Here is a 25,418-nt window from a genome sequence, read left to right as displayed (position 1 = left end):
TTTGAGAGAGAGAGAGAGATAAAGAGCACATGCAGAGGGGGAGGCAGAGGGAAAGCAAGAAGCAGACTCCTTAAGAGCAGGAACCCCAAGGAGCTTGATTCCAGGATGCTGGTATCATGACCTGAAACAAAACTAGATGCTTAAATTACTGAGCCACCCAGTCACCCCAAGAACTTGTTTTAACAATCCTTTCAAGACGGGTCTACTGGCAACAAATTCCCTTAATTTTTGCTTATCTGAGAAAGTATTTCTCCTCACTTTTCCAGGGTAATTTTTCAGGGTTCTAGGTTGATATTTGTTCATTTGTTTGCTTTCCTCTCAACACTTTAAATATATAATTCCATTCTCTTTTTGCTTGCATGGTTGCTTTTGCCCCTAGATAAGGTGTTTTTCTTTCTTTCTCTCTCTCTTTTTTTCTTTCTCTGGCTTCTTTCAACATTTCTTATCTTGGATTTTTTTAAAGTGTGAATATAATATACCTAAGTGCAATTCTTTAAGCATTTTTTTCCTGCTTGGTGTTCTCTAAGCTTCCTGGATCTATGATTTGATGTCTGACGTTAATTTGGGGAAATTCTCAGTTATTATTGCTTCAAATATTTTTTTGCTCCTCTTCCTTCTTCTGTTATTCCCATTATATGTATGTTATACTTCATGTGGCTGTTCCACAGTTCTTGAATATTCTTTTCTGCTTTTTTCAGTCTTTTTTCTCTATCCTTTTCAGCTTTAGAAATTTGTATTGTCATATCATTAAACTTAGAGTTTCTTTCCTCAGTCACATCCAGTCTACCAATGAGCATATCAAAAACATTTTTCACTATTATTATAGTGTTTTTGGTCTCTAGCATTTCTTTTTAATTTCATTTTAGGGTTTCTATCTATCTGCTTATATTAGCCATCTGTTCTTGCATGTTGTATACTTTTTCTAATAAAGCCCTTAACATGTTGATCATAGGTTACATATTTTTAAAATTCTTGGCTTAAAGTTCCAACATCCCTGCCATATCTGACTCTGGTCTTATGCTTCAGTCTCCTCAAACTATGCTTTATTTGCTTTATTGCCTTTTGGTACACCTTGTAATTTTTTTTTTTTTTTTAGAAGTGGACATGATGTATTAGATGAAAGAATCTGCTACGAATAGACCTTTAGTAATATAGTGATAAGTTGTACGGGGAAGGGAAACATTCTATAATCCTGTGATTAGGTCCCAGTCGTTTGGTGAGCCCATGCTTCTGGACTTCACACCTTCTCAGTTTCCACTTCCAAATACCTTACGTGAGACAAAATATCTAGATGGGGCTGACATTGTGTATTTCCTTCTCCCAGGTATGTTAGGATCTGGTAAAATAGTTTCTCCTGAAGGAAAGTCTTGTTAAGAAAAACAGTGCTCTAATGTACTTCAAAATCATTATTTTCTCCTACCTTTTGTCCGAAGTAGAGGGGAATTTTTCTCTGATTATTCATTGTGAGAACATGGTAGAGCTCCTGGAGATAAAACTGATAAAAGCGGGAGGCCTCATATGTCTGTCTCTCCAGTTTGGTTTGCCCTGTGACCTCACTATTCTGACAGATCTAAGAAGAGTTGTTGATTTTTCAGTTTGTTGTTTTTAATTTGGGTGTAGGATGATGTGGCTACTTTTAAGTTCCTTACATTTTGGACCAGAAACCAGAAGTAACACATTTCCTTGTGTTTTATTTTTGTAATTGGTATAGTAGCATGAGTGAAATGTTTTCCATGTCCAATAAAACACCAACACTTCACAGAGAAAATAGGTTTTAAGGTGAGCTAAGGCAACAAAGTTTAGAAAATTCAGTGGTTTTATGGCCAAATATTAGACTGCATTTTGAAAAGGTCAAACTCTAAAAGGAATATTAAGTAACCAACTCTGTATTATAAATTCTATAAATCTTGGATACTGTTTTAATGATATCTTTGCAAGTGGGTATTACACCTGTTAATTGAAGTTGAAAAAATAACCAACATCCTCATTATTAGTATCTGTAAGTAGCAATTCATCTGCTGGGTATCTGAGGCATATATATTTAAAGCACAATGTGCTACATAAAATCAGTGATAGTTTAATTAGCATCTGATGGGAGTTAGCAATTTAACTTCAATTTACAGCATAAAGGTTAGGTGTGGTGAGCTCATTCTATAATCCTGATGCTATTATAATAATGAATAGTAAAATGACCACAGAATATAAAAATAAGAGTAGAGGAAAACCATCCATGAGTTTGGTAATCTGTAAAGGTACTAAATCCCAATAAAAATGTACTCTAATTTTTAATTTTTAATGCATTTGTCATTACATGGTAGTGCTTATGGGAGGCTAAAACCTGAACTCTAGTCTAGACCTAGACATAATGAGAAAAAGTAATCACATTAACATCAGTTGGTCTTACATTTGACTTCAAACCAGTTCTGATTTTTATAAAACTTTTCAGGTTACCAGATGCTAGGGGCAAATTCTTTGTAGTGTTTATGATTTCACACTTCAGAATCAAGATTATTTATGTCCTTTTCTACCTTCTTAATGTATTTAAAATAACCTTATATATTATTTTGTTAGTTTTTAACCATCTCAGTGGTTTCTATATTTGTCCCTAATGCTTTTGAATTATTCTTGTGGTATTTGTCTTTATAAATTCATCTGACATTTATAATAAACTCTATCAATTTGTACAGTTTGGGGGGAAATGGAAAAATGAAACAAAACAATAGCAAAACCCTGTGTATAAAAGTTTTACAAACTGCCTTTGGAAAGTTGGTATTTGAGGAAGATATGAAAAGTGAACAAAATCAAATTTCTGATATTGACTTGGTTATATCTATACAAACTTTTAAAGCTTACAGTTCCTCTAAGTAAATCACCAATGAATAGATTTTCCTAACAAACCACTTAGATCTTTTTTCACTATCAGGGCATCAGAAATCAATGAACTCATATAGTTGGGAAAGAAGCAGGGATATTTCTACAAAAAGCAATAGATTATTTTAGGCATAAACAGATGTGACAAAAAGACTGTGGGACATGAAGTTACAAAGAGAATATGTGTTTGCTAAGAGCACAATGAATGACAGAGCAATAAAATTAAGCATGATAATAATAATAATAAAATAAGAAGCAAAACAAAAGCTAATCCACTCTAAACCATTTAATAGGGTAAGTCATTTATTATACTGTAAATTAGGTAAATTTAATCTTCAGAATTGAACACTCAAATTCTACATTTTTAATTTTTCTTCCTAAAACACTTTCTGCCTCTCTTGCTGCCTTGTGCCTTTGTAATCTCTCTTCCTCACATATATGTCCCTGAGAAATTTTCTTTTGCTTTATAACACAAAAATGATGGCCTTTTCTATGAACTGTACCTGTAGATTTTTCTTTTTTTTAACTTTCCACTTTTCAAGCATAAAATTATATAGACAACACTGCAGAGTTCATGTGTCTTACCATGGTTTCATGGATGTCACGTCTTGCCTCTTACTAGGAAACTTCCCCTTGAGGACAAGGCCCAAGACTACTGCTTTCTTTGAAACTTCAAAGTATTCAGTCTGCTGATGTGTTAACTCAATAGGTACTCAGTAAATGTTAATTGGTTGAATATAAGAGCCAATGAAAGGAATGCAAATTCTTTGTTAAGACATGATTAATCTCTTCTTTTTTGGGATTGGTTCAAATTGCTGTAAGGGCATTCCTTGGAGCTGTTTATTAGTTTAACTTGTTTTTTGTTGTTGTTGTAGAGCTTAAAGACATTGGCTAGTTTTCTGGTAATCATCATATTCACTTCTGTAGTATACTTTTAAGACACAGGATTAGAGATCTGATCTGGCAATTACTCACTGACTCCTGAGGTGACCTACATTTTCTACATTAAAAAAAAAAAGTTAAGGGAGCAGTAGTGACAGTCTTATTTATTCAGTGGAGATTGTCTAATTTTAAAAAAATTTATTAAATCATTAAATTTGCTAATGTGGTCAGTCTCTCTTTAGCCATGGCCCTGATTTTAAGTCAGTTTAACAAATATTACCAAGGAAGAATGTATATTGAGTAAAACTTTAATTTATACACACACTTATCAATCTTTCTTTTTAAACTTTGGGTTTTAAAACTTAACCATAATGGGAAAAAATCTTTAGTTGGAAAATAAAATGCTAAAATATCTGATTATGCTTATTTTGCCTCAGGTAACATATTTATTTTAGAATTGATGGGATACATGAAAGATATATTTGCCAAGATTTTTGTCTATTTAAACCCACAGTTCCAAGGCACAGTTTTAATCCTATTAAAGCTAATTGAATGGAGTCTGTAGGCTTTGTCAGTTAGATGAAGTTCAACTTGTAACTACTATTAAGGAAAGAAAAAGACAAGAACCAAACAGTAATGTCTAACTTCTGTCATTTATTATTTCCACTTGAACCTTAGGGCAATGTGAAAGAATGCTTTCTGAGTTCATAGGGCAATTCATTGAAAACATTGGGATGAGGTCTGATCTCTTAAAAGGACAATTAGTAGGGTTAAAAAAAAAAAAAATATATATATATATATATATGGAGAGAGAGAGAGCCCCTATATTTGGAAGTTTAAATTATGTCTTTATGGGGGATCCAGTAGCTCTACTGGAGATAAAGGTCTGACAGTGTTTCCATTAAAACACCATTTTCCAGAGCAAACACTGTCAATGTAAAAATTTGCTCCAGGCTAAAGTTGGCATCAAGATTCTAGCCTAGAAGCTATTTTGTTTTAGAAATTCATTTGGGCCATTTTAGCTTTTAGTTAAGGGGATGAATATATGCGTCCAATTGTCCAACTGCTTTTTTTTTTAATGTAGTTATGAAATTTTTTCGATCGTATTTGCAATAGGATAGTTTTTTTCTTCATGCAACTAAAACAGGCATATGTTTATAAAAAGAGCAGTTTGGAACTTGGCACATTTTCAATTTTGGATAATTTTGTAAATTAGGTTAAGTGATTATAGTTCTGGTTCATTATTATTTCAAAATTTCATGTTGAAAATGTTTCTCCATTTAGAGTGCAACTTAATTTTTATATCCATTGAAAGCCAAATATCTTTGTTTATGTAGGTTCTTGAATCTATGCTCTTATTCTCCCATAGAAAGATTTTTTAAGTAAAGAATGATGATTTTGTAATGGTAGTGACATTATAAATGTCTATGAATTACTTATATTAAAAGCCTCCTATTTGTGATGGCCTGAGGGAAAAACAAATAGGGGAAAATACAATCTTAAATTTTTTTGAGCACCTGCAAATTATGTATGTCTATTATTTTTACATATTTATACTCATGATATTACTTATACATTTTCTAGATTTAAAAAAGTTTCATCTTTGAGAAAAAATAAACAAGTTTTAAAGACTAGTATTTCCTACTTCCACTCCAGTGGAGAGACCTCACTTTGAAGCAGCATCCTGGATATCTGCTGTCAGTCTGTGTGATGGTTTGACACATGTGGGAGGAGTCATGCTGACTTCTATGGTTAGGGACCGCTTCCCAATCTCTGACATCCTAGGTCTCTGGACAGAAGAGAAATTCCAGGGATCATGGCTAGGATAGAGCTTATGCTCTTTGTTTTAAAATCAGCTTCTTCATATTATTCTATTTGTGTGCATTTTCCTCTCATAGCTAATGGTTGACATCTACCGGTTCTCAAGGCCCAACTTCAATGATTCCTCTTCAGAGATACTTCCCTTAGTCTCTTCCACCTCAGTAGGAATTAGTATCTCTTCTTCTAAATCATTATTCAAATTTAAAGAGTAACCATAGCTGCCTATGTCAGTTTAGAAATATATATTTATATTTTTTAATCCACTTATTTATGTTTTTCAGCCTATAATGCTAATAATGTATTTCTATCATTGTATCCCCATCAATGTCAGTCACTATGATTTGTGTAGGATGGTCATTCAGTAAATGATTTTGGCTAACCTCTTGTTCAGGCCACTATAAAACCTTTTAAATGGTCTCCTTGCTTAAGGGTCATCCCCTCCCCATCATTTTGCATATTCTAACACATTACATTCCTGAAGTAGAGCTCCACTTGAGTCATTCTTTCATTAAAAAGCTCTCATTGGCTCCTTTTCCAATTAAATGTAGACTCTTCATCCTTCTATTCAAGGCCTTAAATAATCTGGCTCATTTCCACTTTTTCACTGGTAGTTCTTTATTACTTTTTGTGTACCATGTTTTCAGGTTCAGGCATTATGCTTAAAATTCATCAAATACACTCCATGTTTCTTGTGATAAATACTATGGAGTATTATCCATCACAGGATAGATATTGTTTCCATTTACTACAGATGTAAGCCAATACATGGCAAAATCATAATGAAATATCGATTTAGTGATAATGTAGTGTGCTGAATTTATAGTTGGCTGAATATTTATACATGAAAAGATTTTTTAAAAATATGCAATATTATATTACTTTCATGTGTACAATATATTGACTCAACAATTCTATACATTACTCATTGCTTACTTACCATGTTAAGTGTAGTCATCATATGCGGTTATTATATTATTGACTGTATTTCCTATGCTGTACTTTTCATCTCTGTGATTTATTTGTTTTATAACTGGAAGTTTGCACCTTTTAATTCCCTTTATCCATTTCACCCATCCTCTTATTCATCTCCTCACTGGCAACCACCATTCTTTGTATCTTCTTAGATACACACAAATAGAATAATATGAAGAAGCTGATTTTGTTTTGTTTTTTAGATTCCACATATAAGTATACATAAAGAGATTAATCATAGAAGAGAGTAAACAACTTTTTCAAATTTGTACAATCACCAGGTTCAAAAACTGAGGCTTGGACCCAAGATTATGTCTAAAGTCTCTTCCACCTCATTAACTAAAGTGTAGTTAATAAATTTCCCTCTCTATATAGACCATTTTGTCCCTCTTTTCCCACCCCCATCTCTGTATCTCTGTCTCTGTATATGTATGTGTATTATACTTATATAAGTATATATTCTTAATATCTTCAGCGATGATGTTAAATGTATTTGCACTTCAGTTATCTGGAACAATGTCTAAGATGAAAAGTAGCAAATATAAATGTTAAGCTCTTCATTTATATTTGATAAATCAACACTGCAAGTACAAAGTTGTCTAGACACAGTTTTAGCATTAGGTTATGTGAAAAAGGAAGGGTTTTAGTTGACCACAAAAAATAATGACCAAGATTTATTGAGACTTTCCTACGTACTAAGGACTTTTCTTAGATTTTCATATATATTGGCTTGTTATTTACAGTAACCACAAGAGGTGGATACTGTTCTCATTTCCATTTTATATATAATGAAACTGAGGAACACAGATGTTTATCATCCTGTCACATTCTTTGGTTTTCCAGTTATTTCACAAATATTTAGTGGACATCTACCATGTGCTCAGTTTTGGAGATGAATAAAGCAGTTCTTGTTGAAAGAGAGCTGGCAGTCTAACTGGAAACATGGAAGGAAAAAAAAATTACAGTGCTCTAGGAAGAGTTCCATAATGGGTCAGCACACATTTCTATAGTTCTATAGCAACACTAAGGTTGGAGGTGGGGGTGGTTAAGCCAATCTTTGGGAGCTTTAGAGAAAATTCCCCAAAGAAGTTTATTCCTAGGTTAAGATCTGATGAATAAGTATATATTATTCTTATATGAATAAGAAACAGATAGCCTGGATCGTAAGGGACCAAGAAATAGTGGTCCAAGCACAAAGAACAGCAGGTGCAAGACTCTGAAATGCGAGAGATGGTGAAGAACTTAACAACAAAGTCATACAAAGAAGGATAAAGAAATATGTTACATTTATATATGTATATATATATTCTTATATGAATAAGAAACAGACAGCCTGGATCGTAAGGGACCAAGAAATAGTGGTCCAAGCACAAAGAACAGCAGGTGCAAGACTCTGAAATGCGAGAGATGGTGAAGAACTTAACAACAAAGTCATACAAAGAAGGATAAAGAAATATGTTACATATTTATCTCAGAAATTGGACTGAAGGCAATTGTGAAAGCAAGTGTTTTCTGAAAGATTGTTCTATGGAGAAAATAATCTTAGTACACATTATTCCAGAGGGAAAAGTGACCTACAGGAGTTAACATGAGTTAGAATGTGGCGATTTGCAGTTAGGTAAGATAAAAAATAAACACTTAATGTACTAGATTGATCTAACAGCAGAATGCGTTTGAAATTCCTATTACTGGAGGCATTTAATTACAGGTTGAAAGATTTGTTAATGAATACTGAACGACTTTTTTTTCTCTCTTCGGGAAGGAGTTAAATTGTTCTCAGAGATACTTTCTACCTCCCCTACCCCTGAAATCATAACTAGATTGTAAAGGATGATGTTAAGAAAAGATGAACAATGGAATGTAGCATTCCAATTTGTGAGTAAAGAATTTGTAGAAAAGGAGATATATTTGATAATATTTAAAGTACAATTTGTGAGTCAACCCCTAGGTACTTTGGAAAAATAATAAAGGAATATAAAATGTTGGGGTTTTTTATTGTATATATTATTATATACATTTTCAATTTACATGTGGAAAGTAGGATAGATCTATCCCTATCAATATTTCTTAGTAACCTATACATTCTATTTTGGTGGGTTACATATTTCAGAGGGCCTAAATATTAAATACATCATTTTTTATTTTTTAATTTTCACCCGAAACCCTTTCTTAAAAGATAAATAATTTTGTTGAATCTATGAATTGGTGAAGTAAAATATTTAACACAATTTTAAATGTCATTCCCAAATAAATGTATTTTAAGCAGAGTTTTTTTGGAATAAAATTCTGGGCCCAAGTTTGTGAATTGGTGGCATCTAGGCTTAGTTGGAAGTTTTTAACATGGGCTGAAATATCTTTTCTTCCTTGACCTCTAATTGATTGTGGGTCATGTACCAAAGAGTTTTGTCATAAAATTTCCAGTAATGGTCCAAGTAGTGGCAGATTAAGCCAGAGAGTTAACAAATTTACCAAAGGAAAATAGCTGTCTTATTGCTGTTGCTGCTCTACTCTAAAGATGTCACTTCACTACTTTTGGCAGATTTATTTGGCATTTGGCAGATTCAGAACTATCTCACTTGTAGATCCAGAAGGAATATGTAATGGAAGAATAATCTCGTGAGACATAAGGAAACAACTGTGGGAGCAGAAATTATATAATTTTATAATTTCCATTCTGTTTTAGTGTAAGCAGTTTGCTATTAGTACAAACAGGGGAGGGAATTTTAAAATAATGACTTGGCAGAACATTCTACTTTCTCTCTTTCCAGTTAAATACCAACTGGCCATTCTTCTAGGACCTCATTCCTAAAAGTAAGATCCACCTTTCTCCAAGTATGGATATTGTCACTTTGCATTTGGTGCAAACAAACAATTCATTGAGAGAAATGCAGTGTCTGATAGCATTGCCATTTGGGAAACAGTGGGTAAGGTAATGGTAAAGAAATATTCAAGATTCTAAAAAATGATACAAGAACAATTGAATGGTAATGTGGAGTTGGCTCTTTCTAAATCCCTGGTCCTTAATATGGTGTCATTATTTTAGGAAAGTGCCCATTATTAACCGATAGCCAGAAATAGAGACAGATAAATATTTAGTTTGAAAAAACTGGGCTGGGGGAATGAAGGGGATTATAGTAAAGCAAATAAGTCCTTTGACTTCTGGGGCAGGGGTTAACATCAATTCAGAGCACCCTTCTTTAAGTATGGAACTTTGAGTTAAGAGAGTAAAGTCATTAGAATCAAACTACTTTTTAAAACTATCATTTACCTTTAATTTTTATTAAGGAAAATAGCTTAATATCTTAATAAATCATGTGTGAAAGAAGTTAAATTTAAAAGAGAATAATTGGCATTCTAAAAATGAGAAATAGGCAAGCTACAGTCTCTTGAAAGATGTATTTTTGCAGATGTTATGTAAGAGTCCATTAATTCATGGGACTATTTTTGCCTTCCGAATGTTAATGTTAGAGAATCTTATGAAAGAGAGGTTAAAAGGATACATTTAATAACTTTGGAATCATAGTTGGTTATTTTTGTGTTAGCTTTATCAAAAGGTCAATCTGGAAAGTTCTGTCATCGGTAACACTGTGAATAAACTAACCAAATACATTTAATACATAGCTCCAGCTAAAGGTGATATCTATGTAACTTTGAATGAATGATTGGTCTAACCTCACTGGAGCTAATAATTTCATTTTAACTCCATCTTGGGCTTATTTTATTCTTGTGACATTTAATGAAATCTATAAACAAACTGTTAAAAAATCTTATTCAACAATTACATACTTTGGGCTTTTGAACATATTTTTATTTAAACCAAGAAGTTATTGGCCTGTTCTTTTGACATAATTAGTTTGTGGGGCATAGCATTCTATCACCTGTTTAATGAAGATTAATAAATGCAATCCACGTGGTTAAACTAGTTCTTTAAATTAAACTTTTAAGTAAAGTTTTATCAGTTCATGCAAAAAAACCTCTCTCTACCACAGAAGTAATTAGAAGATTTATAAAATTTCTACTTAGAAACAGGTTTCATGTTTTACTTCTCTCTTTATTATTTATTTATTTATTTATTTATTTTTAATTTTTTTTATTGTGTTATGTTACCATACAGTACATCATTAGTTTTCAATGTAGTGTTGCATGATTCATTGTTTGCGTATAACATCCAGTGCTCCATGCAATCCATGCCCTCCTTAATACCCATCACCAGGTTTACCCATCCCACACCCCCTCCCTTCTAAGACTTTCCATTTGTTTCCAGGATTCCATAGCCTTTCAAGGTTTGCCTTCCCCCTTCAATTTCTCCCCCTTCATTTTCCCCTTCTCCTAATGTCCTCTCTCTTAGTTTAAAAAATCTTTGTGTATTCTTCTCAACAGTACAAAAATCAACCACATTATATGCATTGTTCTTTAAATAAAATATAACTTTTTGTCACAACTTAAAACACCCTGAGTGATGTGACTGTTATCTATCTTCCTAATCTAGTTCCAAACCATTCTTTTTTTCTCTCCTTACACTGCAAACTGGCCTTAGATTAGTTCCTCAAATTCTACAAGTTTACTTCTAATGAAGAACTTCTGCATATGCTATTCCTTCTGCCCTATCCTTTGTATGGCTTCCTTAAGTTGATGGCCCTGTTTGTTAATGAGTCTCCTCCTTCTTCTAGTTAGCCTCTGTTAATTAGTACTCACAGTAATGTTTATCTGTTGATCTTCTGACGACACCATTAGACTAAACTTTTGTGAGGGCAGAGACCCTGTATGATTAATTCACTCTTTATCCACAGCAGCCAGAAAATTCTTGTTATTTAGTAGCTGCTCAAAAATTACTAATCAATGAAAACACAACTGCAATAATTGAAAAGAAATCAAGTACTTAATTATTGCAAAGCTCTGATAAAGGCGCTTTCAAACAATTGTCAAATACTTATGAAAACTGAAATATATTGGAAGCATGGATTCTAGAGGATTTTGAAAATATAAAGAAGTATGAGGCATGATATGCTTTATACATCCCAGGAAGCACTGTAAGGCATGATTATTTTCTTGAAATTGTTATTTCAGGATTATTACAATAGTCAAATATGGAAAATTTCCATAAGCTCCATAGACTCACCAGTTGATTCCATTAAATATCCTGATACTTTTGAAGTAGTACTTAGGTCATATATTACGGAAACCTCACCAACATGCCATAATAAAAACTGAGTCTTTTCATTTCAGATCTTGGCTGACAAATGGGCAAAAAAAGTCATTTTTGTTAAAATGAGTTATGACTCAGAAGGGAAGAAGAGCAATTTAATATTATAAAATGTTTAGCAATTAGTTAAAATAATTTTGTTATAAATAATATTGTGTTTCTGGCATAATTGGTACAAAAGAAAATTTAACTGCTGTACCATCACTAGACGTTTAGGAAAGATTATACTATGAAGTAAAGTTTTAATCACATCTTAAAGTTGTCTTGGTTTCTTTTGTAGGCAACCCAGTGAAAATATTTTAGGCAAAACTTGAAAAGATGCTGGAAGGACAAGCAAAAATGCCAAGAATTGGGTTAATTGGCATAATGCAAGGTGGCTGGGCACAGTTGGGGAAAGTGTCAGAGTAGGGAGAATCCCTACCAAGAAAGACGGTTTGTGCAATTAGCTCTCTGAACTTTAACCCTTCGAGAATAATTAATGAGTAACAGAGGGGATCAAGACAAAGACACAAAGTGATATGGTGGGTGCTAGCAAGTAATACATCAAAGAATGCTCGTAATTGGCCCTGTGGCTTTCATTCTTTGCCCTATTTCTTTCAATTCATTGACTCAAAATAATGGGTTCAGGTTCATTATCAACAGGTTTTTAGCTGTAAGACTACAACATTACAACAAAGCTTGGATTGTGGCAGTGTTGATGGCCACGTTAAGAAGTTGTAGTTGGTAACCACTCCTGGCAGAGAGGAAATAGCCGATTCTTTCTTAATGGATCAACAGCATTTACACACATATTCAGAATCTTGAAAGCCTTATATTTTTCAACACTACAATGCTGGAATATGGTTGGTGTGGGCAGGTATGTATATTTCCATTTGAATGATGTATGAAGCTGTGGTGAAAGGATTATATTCCCTGTATTATTTTAAATGAAACTAAATTATTGGCATATGACACATAAAGACACTAAGGATTTTGTCTCTCCAAACACGTAACTGTAGATTCTTTCTTATATTTTTGAATTATATAGTTGGCAGAAATTTTGATTCCTTTTATTTACTTTAGATCATAATGACAGAAAAAAATGGAAAGTTTCCCAAGAAATTCCTAAGACAAGTGTTCTGAATTCTTTTAATTTAGTAAGCCAAGCTTATTTAATATTTGGATATGTTTTAATAATAACTTGTATTTTTGTGCACAAGATATGCTAATATTTTTAAGATTTACCCATTGTTATTTAATTTTGTGTGTTCATTATGTAAGGCAAGGTAAATTTTATTTTGTTGCACTTGGATACTTGAAAAAATATCTTTTTTTGCTAATCACTCTTAAGTTTCTAGAGGAAGTCAGCACTGTAGTTATTAATTTATCTTATCATGTTAGTACAACTAATTTCAATTTTAGAAATTGTCATGATATAATTGAAATATTATAATTGCTAATATCTATCAGCCTAAAACTAATTAATGCACATGATTATTTAAAATGTCATATTTTTATAGTGCTTTGTATTATCATTTTATCTAAAAACATTTTAAACTTAAATTTTATTAAAAGCTTCTATATTTTTAGCTATTATAATAATATTATAAAAAAGCAGCCTGTGTATTGGCAAATACACCATATATTTGTTGATAATGTTTCAATCAAATTTATCTCAAACTTTAGAGACAAATGGAAGTCAAATCCAATAGATATTTAGCTTTGTGATTTCTCTTAATTTAACATCTATTAAAATGTATTGGAAATGATTGATGGATATGAGGCTGACTAGAAACATAATTTCATTATCTCACAAAAAATGAAATCTGTACTAATTACCTAAGATGTGTCTGCCTACAGAAAAATTTATGACATCATCACTAATTAATTAGAACATATTGTTGGAAAATTATTATGATTTTAATCCAGGAATCTACAAATTTAGCTTTTACATTTCCTGGTGGACAGTTTTTAACTCAGCATATTTTCCTCTGTTTTAGAGCATATGATATATTAGATTTTTATATGAAGAAGATACTCATTTTTTTCTTCAGCAGTAACAGAAAGCACCTTTTTATTTTGGTTAATAAATGATTTGTTAATACACAACATTAGCCAAGTATTTTCTGTGATTAGTTAAAATTTTTCTGGATTTATAATTTTAGAGATTTAAGAGTACCTAGAGAATATCTTTTGACTTTAGTTTACCAGGTTAAACTAGCAAAAGGTCCTCCCAGCTCTAATATCCTATGCCAAAGTCTGGGTGAAGTAGTAAATTTAAGAGTGGGGCTTTTGGAGGATTTGCCTCTCAGTGTTAATGTCTCCACTTACCCTGAAGCAAATGGGTATGTACACATATTTATTATTTCTATATGCATTCCATGAATTAATAGGTATTAATGAAGGATTTCCTGGTATAACAAGCATTGCAATAGAAACATTGGAATATCAAGGATGAATAAAAGCATTATCACTAATCTCAGAGTCTCTTGGAAGAGAGAGATGTGTAAACAAATAATAACAACATAGTAATGTTCAATAACATAATGAGTATATAAATGCAATTCTTTCCAAGGAAGAAAGGAGTCATTAAAGATGCCTGAAGGTCTCCTAACGGACTTCATAGAAAAGGTAGCATTTAAACTTGGGCTTTAACTGATAAACATTAATAAGTCAGGAAAGGTTAAATGTGGAGGGGATGTATTATATGAAGGTACTGAGGCTTAAAGAGCATATCTGTTGAAAAAGCAGAAAGTAAGTTGCTTGGAAGATTATTTTGAGTTTTGAGTACTTACTAGAAAGTTGAAGAGTATTTGGTTAATTTTGTGTGTGTGTTGGGCGGGGATTAGGCTGAAAAGTATTTTGTATCTGTGCTAAAGGTTTTGGACTTAACTTTGGGAATTATAGGGAAACTTGGAATATTTATAAGAACATGTACTTTAGGAAGACAAATGTGTAGTCAATGAGTAGCTGATCTGGAGAGAGTAGAGATTGGTGGCCTGCGGCAAAAACTTTTTGGCAAGATGCTATGATTATTTAGATTATAAATGGTGACATACTCAACTGAGGCAGGGGCAACTAAGCATGGAAGAAAATAGAACTGATTCAAAGATTGCTGAGACAGAATCCACAGGATTTGATACCGCCAAGTAAAGAAGTTGATAGAGTTGAAGGAAATTACCCAAACTCTATTTTTTTGGTGTTTGGGACAATACAATGTATTATTTCTTTGTAAGAAGATAATGGGATTAACATTCAAAAATAGTGTCATTGATACATAATTTATATGTAATTTAGTTCATTCACTTAAAATGTAGAATTCAGTGGTTCTGAGCATATTCACAGTGTTATGCAAACAACACCACAATCTAATTTTAGAATGTTTTCATCATTCCCCTGAAAAAAAAAATCACACCTATTAGCTGTCACTCCCTCTTATTCACATTTTTTCAACTCTGAGCTACCACTACTATGCTTTCTATTTTTGCCTATTCTGACCATTTAATATAAATGGAATACACAATTTTTTGTGACTGGCTTCTTTTGTTCAGTGTAATGTTCAAGATCCATCCATATTATTGCATGTATAAAAACATCATTCTTCATTTTTATTGGTAAATAATATTTCATTATATGGGTATATTACATTTTATTCATCCATTAATTAATTAGACATTTGAGTTGCTTTTACTTTTTGGCTATTGTAAATAAAGCTGCTATAATATATATGTAGAAGTTTTTGTATAGATGTAAGGTTTCACTTCACTTGGGTGTATACACCTAGGTGTGGAATTACTGGGTCTTACAGTAATTCTATGTTTAACATTTTAAGGAACTGCCAAATTATTTTCCAAAGTAACTGCACAATTTTACATTCCCATCAGAAATATGTGAAGGTTCCAATTTCTTCATATTCTTTCCAACACTTGTCATGATTTTGTTATGGTCATCCAAGTGTGGCTGAATTCATTGTGGTTTTGATTTATATTTCCCTAATAAATAATGATGCTTAGCCTCTTTTCATGTGTTAATTGGTTATTTTTATATCTTTTTTAGAGAAATATATATTCATATCCTTGACTGTTTTTAAATGGAATTCTTTATATTTTTATTTTTGAGTTATAAGAATTCCTTTTATATTTCATATAAAAATTCTTTGCCAAGTATATGGTTTGCAAGTATTTTCTCCCATTATGTGGGTTATCTTTTCGCACTCTTGATGGTATCCTCTGAAGGACAAACATTTTTAATTTTGAGTCTAGTTTATATATATTTTTCTTTCATCCCTTGAGCTTTCACTGTCATTTCCAAGAAACCATTGCCTAACCCAAAGACACAAATATTTCCTCTTATGTTTTCTTCTGAGAATTTTATACTTTTAACTCTTATGTTTAGGTCTATGGCCCATTTTAGGCCAACTTTTTGTTTGGTGTGAGGAAAGGGTTCAATTTCATTCTTCTGTGTGTGGATATCCAGTTGTCTCAGCACAGTTGTTGAAAAGATTTCTTTCCTGTTTTATTTTCTGAACACCCTTGTTGAAAATCAATTGACCATAAGGTAGGGTTTATTTCTGAACTTTTAATTCTATTCCATTAATCTATGTCTATCCTTGGCTAGTGCCACCTGTATTGATTATTGCACTTTTAAAATAAGTTTTGAAATTGATAACTATAAGTCTTCCAACTTAGCTTTTGTTTTTTAAGACTTGTTTTGGTTTTTATGGATCTATTGAATTTCCATATGAATTTAAGGATCTATTTCTCAGTTTCATCTGCTGGAATTTTGATAGGGATTTCATTGAATTTGTAGATAAGTTATCTGCAGATCAATTCAATGTTATTGAATCTGCATTGTAGATTCAATTTAACAGAATTGAATATTCCTATCCATAACCATGGCACAACTCATCAAATATTTAGATTATTATTTTCTTTTAGTGACATTTTGTCAGTTAAGATAAATATCTTGCATTTTATTACATTTATTCCTAGAATTTTCTTCTTTTTGATGCAATTGTAAATAGGGCTGTTTTCTTAATTTTATTTTTCAGATTGCTTATTTTAGTTTATAGACATACAAAATTTTGTTTATCAATCTTGTATTCTGCAAACTTGCTGAAATCATTCATTCATTTTAATAGTTTTTCAGTGGATTTCTTAGAATGTTCTATGTACAAGATTGTATCATTTGCAAATAGAGATAGTTTCTCTTTCCAATTTGGATGCCTTTTATTTATTTTTCTTGCCTAATTGCCTTGACTGGGCTCTCTGGGACAATGCTGAATAGAGGTGGTAAGACTAGACACCCTTGTCTTGTTCTGAATCTTAAGGGGAAAGTATTCAGCTGTTCTTCATTAAGTATCAACTTTTGATGTCTGTTGTTGTTGTTGTTTTCAAAGATATCCTCTATCAAGTTGAGGAAGTGCTCTTCTATTCTTAGTTTGTTGACAGCTTTTTATTATGAAAATGTGTTGAATTTTGTGATTCTTTCTCTAGATTTATTGAGATAAACATGTGGTTTGATGAAATGGAATTTAAATTTTTTTAATTTTTTTAATTTTTTTTAAATTTTTTATGGTTTTTTTTTTAAGATTTTATTTATCTATTTATTTGACAGAGAGAGATGACAAGCAGGCAGAGAGGCAGGCAGAGAGAGAGAGAGAGAGAGACGAAGCAGGCTCCCTGCTGAGCAGAAAGCCCGATGCGGGGCTCGATCCCAGGACCCTGGGATCATGACCTGAGCCAAAGGCAGTGGCTTAACCCACTGAGCCACCCAGGCGCCTCCGAATTTAAATTTTTAAATTTAACAGTCCATGGATATATACCAGTACACTTATAAGTCTGCTGAAACATTTTTGTAACAAATCTTATTTTTAGAAAAAAAATTTTTTTAATATTTTTATTTATTTATTTTTATTTTGAGAGAGAGTGAGAGAGAGCATGAGAGGGGAAGAGGTCAGAGGGAGAAGCAGACTCCCCATGGAGCTGGGAGCCCGATGTGGGACTCAATCCCTGAACTCCAGGATCGTGACCTGAGCCGAAGGCAGTCGCCCAACCAACTGGCGCCCCTAGAAAAAATTTTTTTAAGAAAAAACTTTAGGTCCAACTACAAAAGCATGATCTGTATATCCTATATTTCAGTATCCCATACTGAATATATTTTTTGTGTGTAAGATTTTAAAGCAGTTACTGTTTTTTTTTTTAAAGATTTATTTATTTATTTACTTGACAGAGAAAGCAAGAGAGCACAAGCAGGCAGAATAGCATCTAGAGGGAGAGGGAGAAGCAGTCTCTCTACTGAGCAGGGAACCCAATGTGGGGTTCGATTCCAGCTCTGGGATAATGACCTGAGCCGAGAACAGACGCCTAAAGACTGAGTCACCCAGGCATCCCTTGTGTAAGATTTTAAATGTATGCTGTCTATAAAATAAAAATAACTGAAATTATTTCATAAACACACACAACAATGCAGCCCTAACTATATTTTTATGCAGTTTTCAACAAAGACAAGAATAGGGGCTAATCTTTAAGAAAGAAATAAACAATGAATAAATTCACTTCTTAGAATCTTGATATATTTCTATTATGAAAAATACACATTTTCTAATTAAGTAATACTATATATTTTACTCAAAACTGTGCCATACAGAACTAAAAATGGATTTCTCATTCGATATGTGGTATTAAAACTTGAGAAAATTCAAGCACATTATCTAGACAGTGAGGAATCATAAACAGATGTTAAGATCAGAATAGGAAGTTATTAGCATTCATAAGAGAATTATTTAAAATAAGATTTGTGTATTATGTGGCAATTGCAGAATTTCTTCCACTGTATCCTTTACATAAATATAGCAAACAATATAAAGAGATTAAAGAAATCTTTCTATATCTAGTTAAGTAGAATTTTTAGGAAAAGGAAGGAGAGCTATTTTTCAAATTTAGCAATTATTCTTAAAGTAATGTCATTTCTTAAAAATATCTTTGATTATATAGTATATTAAAATCTCAGCTCAAGATAAATATTTCTGTATTGCTGCATACCTGAGTTGTCCTTTAAGTACCTAATAACTTGATTCATATTCAGTTTTTTTTAAACTTTAGTCTGCCTGCTGTGATGAAAGAGCCATCTCATCTTGTATTAATTTCATTTGATATATAGAATATCATTATATCACAGCTGTTGGGAAGCTTAAATTTCTGAAACTCTCTAAACTCTAAAAGTAATATTTTAAACTTTTTGTGTTGGGAGTGTTTCTCTTTTCATTAAGTTGACTGTTTTTAGCATCACCTAAATATAGTAAAAAATGTTAATTTTTTGATCAGAAAAAAAAATTGTATTAAAAAATCCCTTTCTTGTTTAATAACCATATAAAATAGCTTTAAATGTCTGTGAATGTATTTTGTCATTTGAATCCTTGCCTTTTTTTCTTTTATCATTTCTGCATAGAGAATTGAGATCATTCTCAGTCTCAGCTGAGAGGAAATTTTAAGTCAGTTTCCTTGTGCATTCATTACCTGAGTGTGTATGTGTCTGTGTGTTATTTTGAGGTTTGTGCCCTTATGTTTTTGTTCTGTCTTACTCTTCTCTGGGGACTATTTCTTCAAGTACATTTCTGGGAAAAAATTTTTTTTCATATTTCTATGATGAAGGTAATATTGGTAATTACATTATTAAATTTGACTTTAACTATGTGATAAAGATATCTAAGAGTGTTCCATAATTTGGTATAGAGGAACCTTATTACTTTAAAACTAAATTTTTTCACTGAAACTTCAACTTAGATATAACAGACCCTGGTATTTATTGTGATATGTATTAAGTGATGACATTCTAATCAACTGCCAAAAAGAATGTGTATATTGAATGTGCTTTTTTTCCACTTCCAATGTGTTTATATTTATATTTTCCTCATATTTATCATATAAGTCAATGATACTCCTTTCTAAGGATATAACAGTAGATTCTTAAGTACCAAAATACTAAAATACCTAACACCATAGTTTTGGATTAGATGATCTGAGAGAATTTATTAGTTCAATATTTGTTCATAAATATTAGGTTTATAAAGAATCTTTTTTTTTCCCTCAGATAAAGACATGGTGAGTATTTTTGTATAAATAAACACAAATGACCCATTTGTTTGCATTAGGGATTAATGTGATCTTTTGATTTGTCTGGTGACAGAGAAATAATAAATGGATATACTTGACGTTTTAATATAAGAAACCATGTTGAATTTTATAGATTTTGCTAAGAATTAACAAGGTTGGATTTTTGGGGGGATTTTGAAAACAGCTGTATACTCACACACATTTATTTATATTGCTTTATATATGCATATTTTATGTATATACAAAATAAGTATGTATACTTATATTGTTTTACTATTATTATATATATGTTTATTTATATTATTTTAAAAGAAGCAGATCTGAGAGAATCAGACTATATATAATCACTGGAGGCTAAAAATGGTCAAATGTCTTGATAGATTAAAATTACTTGATTGTGAATTTGAGGTAATTTTCTAAATATATATATATTTATTTAAGGATTTGTTTATTTATTTTAGAGAGAGAGAGAATGAGTGGAAAGAGGGGCAGGAGAGGGAAGGGGAGAGAGAGAGAGAGAGAGAGAAAGAAAGAATCCCAAGCAGACCCTGCACTAAGGATAGAGCCAAATGCAGGGCTTGATCTATGACTCTGAGACAAAACCAAGAGTCAGATGCTCAACCAACTGAGCCACTGAGGCACCCCATCTAAAAATATTTTAAAGTTGATTACTAGAAAGATTAATTAATTTTGGTTGGCAAAAAAATTTTTTTGGAAGCTTTTATAATTTTTGGTACAGAAATCATGAACTTACCAACTAATGCAGGGGCAGTGAGGAGAAAGGTGGGGATTAACTGATTAACACATTAGTGGTATAGGATTAATTATTAATTATGACCTCTTTGGAAAAAGAAGCAGTGCTCACTAAAAACCTACATGAATAAATAATGTCAATCTAAAATTATAGCTCAGAATCATGACAGACATCTATTACATTCTTGATTAATAATGGTCTCTTTACCTGAAGGTAAGGTTCTAACAGCATTTCAGAGAATACTTTATTTCAAATTTTCCTTTCAAGATTTTTATCATTAACATAAAAAGGGAGTATGTGTCCAATATGTTTTTAGGATTACTCAAGATCTTTGGTTCTTACTGAGTCAATTCTGATAAGATGTATTTTTTTGGCAATTGTAAATTTTGCTTTCAAAATCATTGCCATATCATTTGCTCTATTCTCTTGTAATTTTAGTCTCTTCTTTATTTCCTTTATTATATTGTTTATGTCTTCTCTATTTTTTGATCAGTTTTTCCAGAGATTTATCTGTTTTGTTAGTTTTTTTTTTTTTATCTCAAAGAACGAACGACTGCTTTGTTGATCTTCTCTACAGTACTGTGGTTTCTATTTCATTGAACTTGAAGAATATTTACTCTTTCTATGTATGTGAGCTTGGCATGTTAGCCAAGAATCAAGTGTGGAGAAATGTAATGTTAACAAACCCCAAATTTAATACATCTTAACAAATAATAGTAACCTATTTTTCCTATTTCCAAAAGTTGTGTTCTTATTTCTGTTGTTTCTTTGTGTTCAGCATTTGCATTATTTTTATTATTTCAGTGTTTAAGTTCAGTATATTCTATTCTTGGACCTATTCTCAAAAAATATAAATGTTACAGTAAAAATGAGAGTGTGGATCTTTGTTAAATAGCCTGCACATACACTGAAGAACTGGGTATATCTAAGAGATTTTCTGCAGTTGGTTTATGACTTTGGGATATATTTTTTGTCTCTTACTTTTAGATTATTTATTACTAAGACTTGTGAAGGCAGAGCATTCTTTTCTGATAGTGTTAAAAATTATTAAAACTTTGTTTCATAGATAAACTTTATACACAAGACATTTCTCCCACTTTGTTAATTATTTCAAAAATGAGTCAAATTATTCAAAGAATTATAACTAAATGTACATATTGTTTAGACTATTAGAACTTTTTAATGTCAGGAACTCAATTTAATTATTTTTTAGACATAGATATATATTTTTCAGCTTTTTGCTTTCCTATTTGCTTACCTCCCACAAATCTAATTCTGTCCACCCACAATTTACTCTCCTTTCCTTTTAGGTTTTTAAAGTCAGATTCTCTGAATGTTTGTTTTCAAGTCGTACTTAATGTAATACTTAAACTATTTCTAGGCTTAGCAGACTTGAAGTAATTTTTTGCCCAGGCTCAGGGAGATCAGGGTCAGGCATATAGAAAAGTAATCATCCTGCCATACGATGCAAGGGAAGCAGGGACCTCCAGATCTCTTCAACCTCTTCAAAAATATAAAAAAGAAATTGCTTCATTTTCCTTGAAATTCTCATTTTGTTTTGAAACACTCCCTGAAATTCTACCTATTAAGCATTCATTCAAACATCCATGAATAATAAGTCTTCCCTAAGCATCTGAAATAAGTAAACCAAAGTTTGTGGAAAATTGGGGAATCCTTAGGGTAAGCCATGAAAAATAGAGTTTTTTCTAGTTCCTGCCTCATGTTTTATGGCCTTTTCCTTCTGGGCTAGCAGGGCTGTTCTAATTCTCCCCTTTATAAAATTCCATGTGCAGTAATTCCAATCTGAGAAATTTTAGTAGAAAAATCAGAATTTAAGTGTTAAATTAAAATGTGCTTTACAATTTATACAAACTAATCTCAAAGATCATGATTTTTTTTTAAATTTCATTGTATTTTTTAAAACACAAGTAGTTCTTAGTTGAGAGAATGATTGAATTCCCAATATTTAACTTGAAATCACCTCTTGGGTAAGATGTATTATAGTTTTCATATAAATTGTACTGTGACTTTAATAGATCATACACTCTTACTGTGTAAACTGCTTAGGGAATAATTTAGTAAGTTGCAAATTGCATTATCTTCTCAAGACTCTTAGGGTACCCTTGAGCTACTGAAGATGCAATTTATATAGTAGAAATAATCTATGATATATATTCAGCTCCAGAGATTTTTTTTTTAATTTGTAAGTGAATTGTTTTTAAACGTCACAGAAAACAATTACAATTTGGTTAAACTCCTTTATCTGAACTAGTTTAACACTTCAAGTTCAAAAGTTAAGTTCAAAAGCTCTCAAGCTTTTTAAATGTTTCCCAGGATCATTACAACTCAGAGAAAGAAAATTTTTAATCCCAAATGTAAGTCAATATTTTAAAATTAGAATATATGTTGCTCTTCAGCTTTATCTCAGACACATATTCCCCAGCAGTTTTAAAAACATTATCCTCTGTTTCATCACCACTAACTCAGAATTACCAACTAAAAAAAAATATTTTCCAGCATATTAAATGTTGACTAATATCTTAGGGAGGAACCCACTTTATCCTAGATGAAAATAAATGTATATTATAATAAGAGAAATGCTACTACCTCAGTTGCTACATATTTGTGTCCTCTGATGACTATATCTGATCTTTATAGCTTTGTGATGGGCCTGGAGTCAGAATAAAGAACTGGTTAAGTGACTCAAACATTTAATGGCAGCAGGTAATGAAATATCAGTGAATTTATTTCTTCATTAGGCACAGAAAAGCCACCAGGGCCATCAGGCTGTGTTAGGTAAACAGAGCACCTTCTTCCCTTGGTAGGCCTTGAATGAACATTGCCAGCATTTACCAGAAAGATTCTAATTTTACTTTATTTACTTTGCTGACCAAGGCTCTTTCTGTTTGCTATATTCTTTCTTGAGGTAAGATAATAACTTCAATCAGGTTGTATTCACTTTTTTTTTTTTAACTGACTGGGAAGCCCTTTTCTCACTTTAGGATGATGCTGTGTGTAACTTTAATGTGATATTATGTCTCAACTGTGCTGCAGAAGACCTGCTAAAATTCCTAGGGGAACAGCAACTGCATCAAATCCATACATAAATGTGTACATATGTTTAGACACCTATATTTAGCCACCACCATACAATAGGTGATGAAGCTGTCACAAGTTCAAATGATGAAATATTCTTTGTTTTAAGAATCAATTTATAATCAATTTAAAATTCATGCCATAGTTGGTAAATGTGCTATAATCTGTACTGAATATAAATCCTTTGTTGGTGTCCATCTTTATCAGTGTTATACGTAGTCAAATAGTTCAGCATGGCTTTTAAAAAAAATCAGTGTTCTACCACCTCACCCTGTCCCTTCATTTTCTCTGTCCCAGAAGCATCTCCATTCATGACTTTAGCTCATGTGTTTGGTACTTCAAGTCTCTAAGTCATGTATTTGTAGGATGAATTCCAATAAGTTATGTTATTTTTTCCATGTGATATACTGCTGGATTCAATTTACAAACTTTTTCTTTAATATTCTTTCATTTATGTTCATAAAAATATAGATATGTAAAATATATATAGATAAAATATAGATATGTAAAACTACATATAGATGTGTAGTTTTCTTGTTTTGTAAAATCTGGTTTTGGTGCAGGGTAATACTAATTTCTGGAATGAATAGGAAAAGATTCCCTCCTTTTCAATTTTCTGGAAGAGTTTGTGTAGAACTTATTTTATCCTTATCAATGAAGCCATCTGACCTTGGAATTTCCTTTACAGGAAAATTTTTATTTCTTTTTCTTTAATAGATATAGGCTATTCAGATCACCTGTTTCTTCTTAAAATCTTGTTTCTGTCTTTTAAAAATTTTTTCCAGTTTATTTTTTAAAGTTTTTATTTTTTTGGCAAAAAGATGTTTGTAATATGCACTGATCATCATTTTACTACTTTTGGTATATATAGTAATGCCACCTCTTTCATTTCTTATTGGGTGGTTTTTATTTTCTTTCTCTATTTTCTCTTCTACCTGCCTAGAATTTTGTCAGTTTTGTTTATTTTCTCAATAACCAGATTTTTTTTCATTAATTGATTTCTATTTCATTAATTTTCATTCTGATCTTTAATATTTCCTTTCTTTTACTTTGGGTTTAATCTGTCCTCTTTTTCTAGTTTCTAAAAGTGGAATCTGAGGCCTTTGATATGAAGCATTTCTCGTTTTTAATATAGAAATGTGCTATTAAAAATTCTTCCCTAAGCACTGCTTTACCAGCATCTCATAAATTCAGCTGTTTTATTTTTATTTTCATTCAGTTCAAAATACCCAGTTTCTCTTTTGATTTCTTTTTTGACTATGTGTTATTTAGAAGTATGTTGTTTTGTTACAAATGTTTGATTATCCAGAGATCTTTCTGTTTTAATTCTGCTTTGATTACAGAGAACATACTTGGTATGACACGATTTTTTAAAAATGCTTCAATATTTGTTTTGTTGCCAATACTATGTTCTATCTTGGTAAATTTTTTCATCTACACATGGAAACAATGTGAATTTGTTGTGCTTGGGTGGAATCCCTAAGATTTCACGGGCGCTTGGGTGGCTCAGTTGGTTAGGAATCCAACTCCTGATTTTTTTTTTTTTTTAAAGATTTTATTCATTTATTTGACAGAGAGAGATCACAAGTAGGCAGAGAGGCAGGCAGAGAGAGAGGAGGAAGCAGGCTCCCCGCCGAGCAGAGAGCCCCATGTGGGACTCGATCCCAGGACCCCGAGATCATGGCCCGAGCCGAAGGCAGCGGCCCAATCCACTGAGCCACCCAGG

At 31.9% G+C, this 25,418-nt stretch overlaps 1 protein-coding gene across 4 annotated transcripts in view; it reads left to right on the top strand.

Annotated features, from left to right (window-relative positions):
* Nucleotides 1-25,418, top strand: part of TFEC (transcription factor EC) — a 176,445-nt gene that overhangs the window by 69,563 nt on the left and 81,464 nt on the right. The window contains exon 1 of one of the 4 annotated variants that reach the window (XM_059171642.1): nt 16,122-16,285. The exons of the other annotated variants lie outside the window; for them this stretch is intronic. The gene's annotated coding sequence lies outside the window, so the exon portion shown is untranslated. Of the gene's footprint in view, nt 1-16,121; nt 16,286-25,418 lie in introns of those variants that run through there. 4 annotated transcript variants of the gene reach the window in all.

The sequence above is a fragment of the Mustela lutreola genome, chromosome 4 (assembly GCF_030435805.1).
Source record: "Mustela lutreola isolate mMusLut2 chromosome 4, mMusLut2.pri, whole genome shotgun sequence".
Lineage (NCBI taxonomy): Eukaryota > Metazoa > Chordata > Mammalia > Carnivora > Mustelidae > Mustela > Mustela lutreola.
This window is presented reverse-complemented; position numbering and strand designations above follow the sequence as displayed.